Source organism: Cupressus sempervirens, chromosome 7, assembly GCF_028749045.1.
Source record: "Cupressus sempervirens isolate cs-2001-9-10 chromosome 7, ASM2874904v1, whole genome shotgun sequence".
In the NCBI taxonomy this organism is placed as follows: Eukaryota; Viridiplantae; Streptophyta; class Pinopsida; order Cupressales; family Cupressaceae; genus Cupressus; species Cupressus sempervirens.
Genome location: NC_143124.1, coordinates 759,895,381 through 759,904,440, shown reverse-complemented (window position 1 = coordinate 759,904,440; position 9,060 = coordinate 759,895,381).

Sequence of the window (9,060 nt, the reverse complement as noted above, 5' to 3'; positions counted from 1 at the left end):
ACTTGATACCAACACTGTTCATGCCGTACTGTAGAAAAATACTATTCATGCCGACTGTAGCAAAATACTGTTCATGTGGCACTATAGCAATAACTAACTTCAGATCTGCACCTCAAACCCTTGTAAATTTCTTTATGCAAACGCCCCAAATGAAACCCAGTGTGTTTCCTGAAGTGAAAACACCCTTGATCCTCCTGACTGTGTCTTCCAACAATGAAGAGAATGCTAGCAAAGAGGGATTCCGTCCTCCAAGCTCGATAATCAGATATCCAACAACATAACATTAATCTTCATCCCATCATACAAAAAAAAGCTCTTCCATTTCTTTTATAGTGTTCTCACAAGAGCTCAATCCTTTGTTTTCTCGATGTGGGATAAAACATAACTCCCTTTATGTACCTTATGTCTCCAATGTGTTATAAAAATAAAGGGAACTCTTTTAATTTAAATATTTCCCACAAACTATAGTCTATGTATTAATAAAGTTAAATATTTAAATTTAACTTTATAAAATGGCTTTACCAATGGATAATAAATATTATCAATGATAAATAAGTCTTCCTGTCGATTTTAAACAATTACCATCGACATACCACTATGACTGAATGTCCGGCCATGTCCAAGATTACTTACTATAAATAGTAAGTATGCCCAAAGTTTCCTCAGAACCCCTCAGAAAGACCTGCAATTGAAACTGTCTAGGCCAAATGGCCTCTAAGCCCCTTTAATGTCCTAGTTAGCCTACGGGACTGTGGGGAAATAGGCTAACGAAAAAATCATGCTATGAATGCTGGAAAGGGGACATTACAGTCCGCCCTTCCCAAAATTGCTTGTCCTCAAGCAATTTCAGCTGTGGATGCTGCAATATCTGCTCATTTTCCCAACTAGCATCCTCGACAGGTAGGTTCCTCCACTTCACTAGATACTCCCTGATAGTCCTCCTGCGAAGCACCCTCTCCCTGGAGTCAAGTATGGCCTTGGGAACCAAGATAAGCTTTCCCTCATCATCAAGAGGTGGCAATACTACTGAAGGCACCACATTGTGACCCAATGCCTTCTTAAGGCGTGACACATGGAACACATTATGCACTTTACTGTCTACAGACAACTCCAACTCATAAGCTACTTCGCCCACTCTCCTGATTACTTTGAACGGTCCATAGTAGCATGGTTTCAATTTCTTTGCTCCACTCTTCTTGAGAGATGACTGTCTATACGGCTGTAACATGAGGTACACCATATCTCCCACCTCAAAAGACCTCTCAACCCTGTGTTGATCAGCATATTGCTTCTGCTGATTTTGTGCCTTTTGCAAATTTTCCTTCAAGGATCGCATAATGTCCTGACACTCCTGCAAAGTATCCTTGGCCTTAGGCACCTTGCTGTCCCCAAATAACAAATCCAAAAAATTAGGAGCATCATACCCGTACAGTGCCATAAAAGGGGACATTTGAATAGACATATGGAAAGAGGTATTATAGCAGTACTCCCCTAGATGTAGCCACTTCACCCAAGCCTTCTGCTCTCTTGCAATGTAGTTTCGAAGGTACCCCTCAACCCATTTTTTCACTATCTCTGTTTGCCCATCAGTTTGGGGGTGGTAGCTGGTACTCGGAGTGAGCTTTGTTCCACATAACCTGAACAACTCTTGCCAAAAGTGGCTCATAAATCTGCTGTCTCTGTCACTGACTATGCTCCATGGTATCCCATGTAGTCTGAATACCTCTCGAAAAAATAGTTCTACTATTTGTGCTGCTGAATATGTAGATGAAATTGCAAAGAAATGTGCAAATTTTGTCAATCTGTCTACCACAACGAAGATACAATCCCGACCCTGTGCCTTGGGGAGGCTTGTGATAAAATCCATGGAAATGCTATCCCACTTCTTCTCTGGTATGGGTAGGGGCTATAGTAAACCACCCGGAAAAGAATGTTCCTGTTTGTTCTGCTGACACACAGGGCATTCCCTAACAAACTGAAGCACCTCTGATTTGAGTCCTTTCCAAGTGAAGCGCTCTCTCACCTGCCGATATGTCTTAAAGAATCCAGGATGTCCTGCCATTGGTGAATCATGAAATGCCCTCAAAATCTTCTGCTTCATAGCAGACCCGGGTACTAAATAAATCCTTTCCTTATAGATGATCAGATCATTTACGACAGTGTATCGACTATCTTGAATAGCTCCCTCAATAATGCTAGATGCCCAACTATCCTTAGCATATTCTACCAAGATCATCTCTCTCCAATCATCCATGACTATCCCAATAGCAAGCAAATGAGGCCTTCTAGATAAAGCATCTGCAAGAATATTTTTCTTCCCTTTGACATAGGCTATGTCAAAATCATAGGCCTGTAATTTACTCACCCATTTTTGTTGCCTGTCATTAAGGTCCTTCTGTCCAAGGAAATGTTTCAAGCTATTATGATCTATTTTTACTATGAATAATCGGCTTCCCACTAAGTACTGCTTGAACTTAGCTAGCGCGTGCATGATTGCTAGCATCTCTTTGTCGTAGATGCTGCAGGTTCTCTCCACACCTCGTAATTTTCTACTCTCATATGCGATGGGATGTTTGTCTTGCATGAGAACAGCTCCTATGCCCTCTCCCGAGGCATCACACTGCAACTCAAAAGGCCTGGTGAAATCTGGAATGGCTAAAACAGGACATGTACTCATCAGCTCCTTAAACCTGTCAAAACAATCCTGAGCCCTCTCTGACCACTTGAAACTATCTTTCTGTGTCAAATCTGTAAGTGGTGCTACTATCTGTGAAAATCCCTTCACAAATCTGCGGTAGAACCCACAAAGCCCGAGAAATCCCTTGAGTTGTGAAGTGTTCCTCGGTGGTGGCCAATCCAGAATGGCCCTGATCTTGTCTGGGTCAACCCGAACACTTCCTGCACTAATAATATGCCCTAGATAGAGAAACTCTGTCATCCCAAACTCACATTTACTCATCTTGGCATATAATGACTCCCTCTCTAGAATACTGAGCACTGTATCAATATGCTTCAAATGTTCCTCCCAAGTACAGTTGTATATCAGTATATCATCAAAAAATATCAACACAAACTTCCTCAATTGATCTCTGAACACTCTATTCATACAGGACTGGAAAGTGGCAGGGGCATTTGTCAACCCAAAGGGCATGACTAAGAACTCAAAATGTCCATAGTGGCATCTAAAAGTTGTCTTCTCCACATCCACCTCTCTAACCCGTATCTGATGGTAGCCAGATCTCAAATCAATCTTGGAGAAGTAGCATGCACCATGCAATTCATCAATAAGCTCATCGATGCGCGCGATAGGGTATCAGTTCTTGATTGTCTTCTTGTTTAGCTCCCTATAATCAATGCACATCCTCATTGTACCATCCTTCTTCTTCACCAATACTACTGAAGAAGTGAAAGGACTTTTGCTTGGTTGTATGTGCCCCATGTCAATCAACTCCTTAATTGCCTTTTCTATTTCATCCTTATATCTCTTCGAATGTTGGTAAGGTGTGATGATAACTGGCTTAGCCCCTTCCTCTAATTCAATAACATGCTCGATTCCCCTATCCAGGGGTCTCCCTGGAGGTATCTCACCAAACACCTTAGTATGTTTGGTTATTATTTTTTGTACATCAGGTGGATACTCTAGTTTATGCTGCTTTGTCATCTCAGGCATTACTCTAAACTCTGCTGCCCACTGCACCTGATCATGTTTAAAGAAACTCTACATCCGCTTGAGTGACACCACTCAAAGTCTCCCATCTGACAAACCTCTGAGCACTATCTTCTTACCATTTGCCTCAAACCTCATTTCCATTTTCTCAAGGTTAAATGTAAACTCTACCAGAGACTTCATCCAGTTCATCCCAAGCACCATATCCTGATCACCAATGTTGACCACAAAGAAATCTCCTGTCATGTCATAATCTCCCAAACGAAGCTGCAAGTTGGAGATTTTCTTGGTACATTCAATTTTGAAGCCATCGGCAACCATCACCTTAAATCCCCTATGCTCCTCTGTATGTAGCCCTCTGCATGTCACAAACTTCTCATAAATGAAGTTATGTGTCGCCCCTGTATCAATGAGTGCCACAACTCTCTGTCCATCCAAGGTTCCCCTAACTCTGAAAGTGACGGCCTCCTGTATACTTGACAACTGAGCTATCGTGCTATCACCGCGTGCTTCCTCCTGTGAAGAATTATCATCATCTCCATCTAATTCAGATGACTGCTCTGAATCTCAAAGTACTCCATCTGCTTAGCTTTTGCTTTCAATGGACACTTATGTGACAAATCCCAAGGCTCCCTGCAATGAAAACAAAGCTTCTTCTTCCTGAGATCATTAAGTGTCTCATTGTCCAACCTCTTACTTTCCTCCTTAGCTGGCTGAACCTCTTTATGAAAAGGTTTCCTGTCCTTATCTTTCCTTGAAGGGAAACTCTTTGCCTGGAATTTATTTTTTGAAGATGAAGAGGAATCCATGTCACAAGATTTCTTAATGGCTTCCTGCAAAGTGGGAGGGTTGAGAGCTTTAATCCACCCTCTCAACGGATCAGCTAACCCATCCATAAATAGAACTAGTATCCTCCGTTCAGATACATCTGTTACTAACACTGCAAGTTTCTGAAACTCTGAAATGTATGTTTCCAATGATCCCCACTGTTTAAGCTGAGCTAACTCCTTGAAATGGAGTTCTAGATCCTTCCTATCAAAACGTTCAATCAGCCTCTCTGTAAACTCCACATATGAGGTAATGTGTGCATGTCCCATAGTGACCATACCATGATGCCACCACTCGTGTGCTAACCCATCCAGATGAATTGCTGCGTACTTAATAGCTTCTTCCTCGGGCATAGGGTTCAATTGAAAGTATGTGTCAAGCTTTTGAACCCAAGCTCTTGCTGTAGACTTTCCTGAGCCATCATAATATGGTAACTCAAGTCTCCCTACTTTCTTCCGTAGCTCATAGCTCTGGTTCCTGTCATGTCCACGTGGCATATGTTTCATCCGCACATCCATATACTCCCTAAAGGTAATTGCGGCAGTAAAATCTGGCCCTCCGGCTTCCCAATCTCTCCTCAACTGGTCCTGTATATCAGTAATCTGGGGCTCTGGTACGAGCTGCTCTGGAGCTCTAGGAGGAAATGTAGGAATCATGGGCCTTGAACTCACTGTCCTAGCTCACTGGGGTGCATGACCGAAATTGTTCCCAACTTGTTCATCTCCATTATGTGTCCCATCCTGATCATTTCCATTCTGATTGTTACCATTCTGATTATTTCCTCCACCCATGTTAGCATTCAACCCCATTTGACGAGCCATCATTTGCATCATAAGATCCAATCTCTGATTCTGTTCCTGTGCCCTTTGTTCTGCTACTCGCTAACCCGGTACCAAGGTCTCTAATAACTGTAAGAATCTTTCCTCTCCAGGCTCTGGACCGGCATTCCTGCCTCCACCTAATCTTGTATTCCTGTCATCTCGATCACCCATATTGTTGTCTTATCAAAGAATACCTCCATTGTGTCTGTATGACTGGATTCTATACCCCCCATGCACGGATGAACTAGACTGTTTGCTTTGCAGGTCTGAACTCCTACTTTGTCTTGCTCTGGTATTGCGAAAATTATAAGGCCCCTGTCGCATGCTCAAACATAAATGCTATGATTTTAATGTTTTGACATTTCATCAAACACTTTCCCCTCTATCCACCAGTTCCAAATTTCCTATAAGACCTCCACAGGATGGCAGGACTTCTAGCTCTGATACCACTGTAATATCCTCCCCTGATTTGAACTTTGACTTGCAAAAATTTAACTTAAGGAATATTGTCAAACACTTTGTATGCAAAGATTTACGAACAACTATGAAGTGACATTAAAATGCATAATACACATCATAACATTTTCACAAACACTTGGCACACATTCAATAGTATATGAAAAATCTGGAAACTCTTTCAATCTGCTAATAAAGGGTGATTTTTAAATGTAGATGTGCACTTACAGCTGCCTTAAAGGCTGCAACAACTATTTAGACTTGTATTCAACAATTATTATGCAAAATATGTGTCTTCCAACAGCGAAGAGAATGCTAGCAAAGAGGGATTCCGTCCTCCAAGCCCGATAATCAGATATCCAACAACATAACATTAATCTTCATCCCAGCATACAAAAAAAAGCTCTTCCATTTCTTTTATAGTGTTCTCACAAGAGCTCAATCCTTCGTTTTCTCAATGTGGGATAAAACATAACTCCCTTTATGTACCTTATGTCTCCAATGTGTTATAAAAATAAAAGGAACTCTTTTAATTTAAATATTTCCCACAAACTATAGTCTATGCATTAATAAAGTTAAATATTTAAATTTAACTTTATAAAATGGCTTTACCAATGCATAACAAATCTTATCAATGATAAATAAGTCTTCCTGTCGATTTTAAACAATTACCATCGACATACCACTGTGACAAAATGTCCGGCCATGTCCAAGATGACTTACTATAAATAGTAAGTATGCCCAAAGTTGCCTCAGAACCCCTCAGAAAGACCTGCAACTGAAACTATCTAGGCCAAATGGCCTCTAAGCCCCTTTAATGTCCTAGTTAGCCTACGGGACTGTGGGGAAATAGGCTAACGACAACATCATGCTATGAATGTTGGAAAGGGGACATTACATATTTACTTATTGAAGCATTAACAAGCTCAACACTTTATCTCTCTAATCCTTCCAAAAATTGAGGTATTGGAGATGACATCTGTTTAAAAATTCTCTTGTTTCTTTCCCACCAAATTGCCCATACTACAAATGTAGGGATGCACTTCCAAAGACATGAAAACATTGATTTAGAGTATAAGATTGACCATGCTTGGAATAAATCCCATAGAGAATTAGGTAATGGCATATGGAAATTAAGCTTATCAAGGACAAAATGCCAACAGTCTTGGGCATAAGGGTAGTTTAAGAGGAGGTAATTTATTTTTTGTATAACTTGTAGACATAGCACATAGCTAAAGGGATAAAAAATGTTCAATCTGTGAAGATGATCACTAGTTAAAATTTGGTTCTTCAGTGCAAGCCATGCAAAGCATCCTGCTTTTGGTAGAACTGAGGTATTCCAACAAAATTCAAAAGCACAATATGTGGTCTGATTATACTCGTTGTGTTGGAGAGCCAAGTATCCTAGTTTAGTAGAGTATTTACTTGTTGGAGTTATAGATGGAGTAACTGAGAGGGGGGGTGAATCAGTTATTATAAAAACAAATCCACAAATCCCTTAGATGACTTCTAAAACTAGTTACTGCTATCACTTAGTAGCCACACAGAAAAAGGTTATAACTCGGTAGATGTATGTTAACTTATTAAACATTCACAAAGATTTATCATGCATGCATAAAAGAAATAACATCAACACAAGAGACATCAGATTTAACGTGGAAACTCAATATGGGAAAAACCACCAAGTAACTAGCTACCAATTTTGACTCTTCTGAAGTGAGCCCTGTCAGGAGCCAACCTTGTTAAAGGTTACAAATACACTGTTAGGTGTGACCTTGTTAGAGGATTTAATCACCCTGGTAGGAGTGGCCTTGCTAGAGGACTTTTAGAACAATTCAACAGAACTGTCCACCTTGTTAGAGGGTTTACAAAATGGCTGTTAAACCAACTCTTTTAAGAGATTTAGAAATCACTACTACAATGATGAAAAAGTAACAATGACGTGACCTGAATAAGATGCAACTAAACTTTGTTGTTATAGATCTTTGTTTTGCTTCACTAGATCCTCTCTGATTGAATACAACTTTGTTGCTCCTCAAGGATATTTAATCCTTCTTCAAAATTCGCTCATATTTCCTCTTCACACAATCAAATCATTTGCATGTTCGCTTATTCATACATCCATTCATACTTTAGAATTCACAACTTGACCTTTTATTTATACATTACAAATTGTCAAGTCGGCTCATTTACAAGTTACATTTACAAATAATCATTACATCAGTCGGCTACAAACTTTTCATGAAACAATTAAACTTTATTTCTCAAAATAATGAAATCCTTCATTGGCCGACCCTACTCGGTAAATACTGCTCCAGAAATGATTTCCAATGTTAACTAAGTGAAGCTCGATAAACACTGTGAACTCTGCAAAATCCTTTGGAGATCGAGTGAACTCGGTAAGCACTAACTTTCCTTCGCTGACCTTGTGAGCTCGGTAGAAACTGATTTTTGCCACAGAAGCCTTAGACGCCTGAGTGAGCTCGGTAGAAATTGTCTTCATAGTGTAACTTCTAAAAATGCTCGGTAGACTCTATAATTCACTTTGTTGACCATCTGAGCTCGATAGACTCTGTCTGATAACTAATATGACATTTTTGTAACATCAAAGACAACACACAATTGAACAATTGTATCCAAAATTGCCATCTTTAGTTGGAACCCAAAAGAGGCAATTTGGATGATTAGACATAAAGACATTCCTTTCAGCTAGAACTTGTTTGAAAGAAGCAGCCTGATTGTGGGATATAGGAAGAGTTGAGGGGTCTTGCCAAATGACTAGCCCTATGAACCTATGAATATCTGAGACATAAGTAGAAAATGATGTCCCCAAGCTTGAATCACTATGTTTGAAAATTCTTTTAGAGAATCAATAGTGGCAAGGGGGGGGAACCCATTCCATAAATCAAGCCAAAAATTGACACTATCCTCATTGTTCACTTGCAATTATACGAATGAAGTAATAACTTCTCGAGAAGCCATCATGAAATCCCAAATGATAGATCCCTTTGGCGGGTCTAACACAGTAAGAAATCTAGAAGGTTCCAAGTTATCTAAATATTTCTCTTGTAAAAGGCGACACCATTTGGCAGTGGATTTTTCATACATTTGCCCAACAAGTTTAGCACCAAAAGCTATATTCCTATTGGTAATGTTGGGAAGTCTGACACCTCCTGTTCTATAAGAGGTTGACATGGCATGAATAGAAATTAGTGGTATTTTCTTCTGACCATTCATAATATCTGCCTAAAGAAGGTGCAGATTAAAGTTTCAATTTAAGAAATGGAA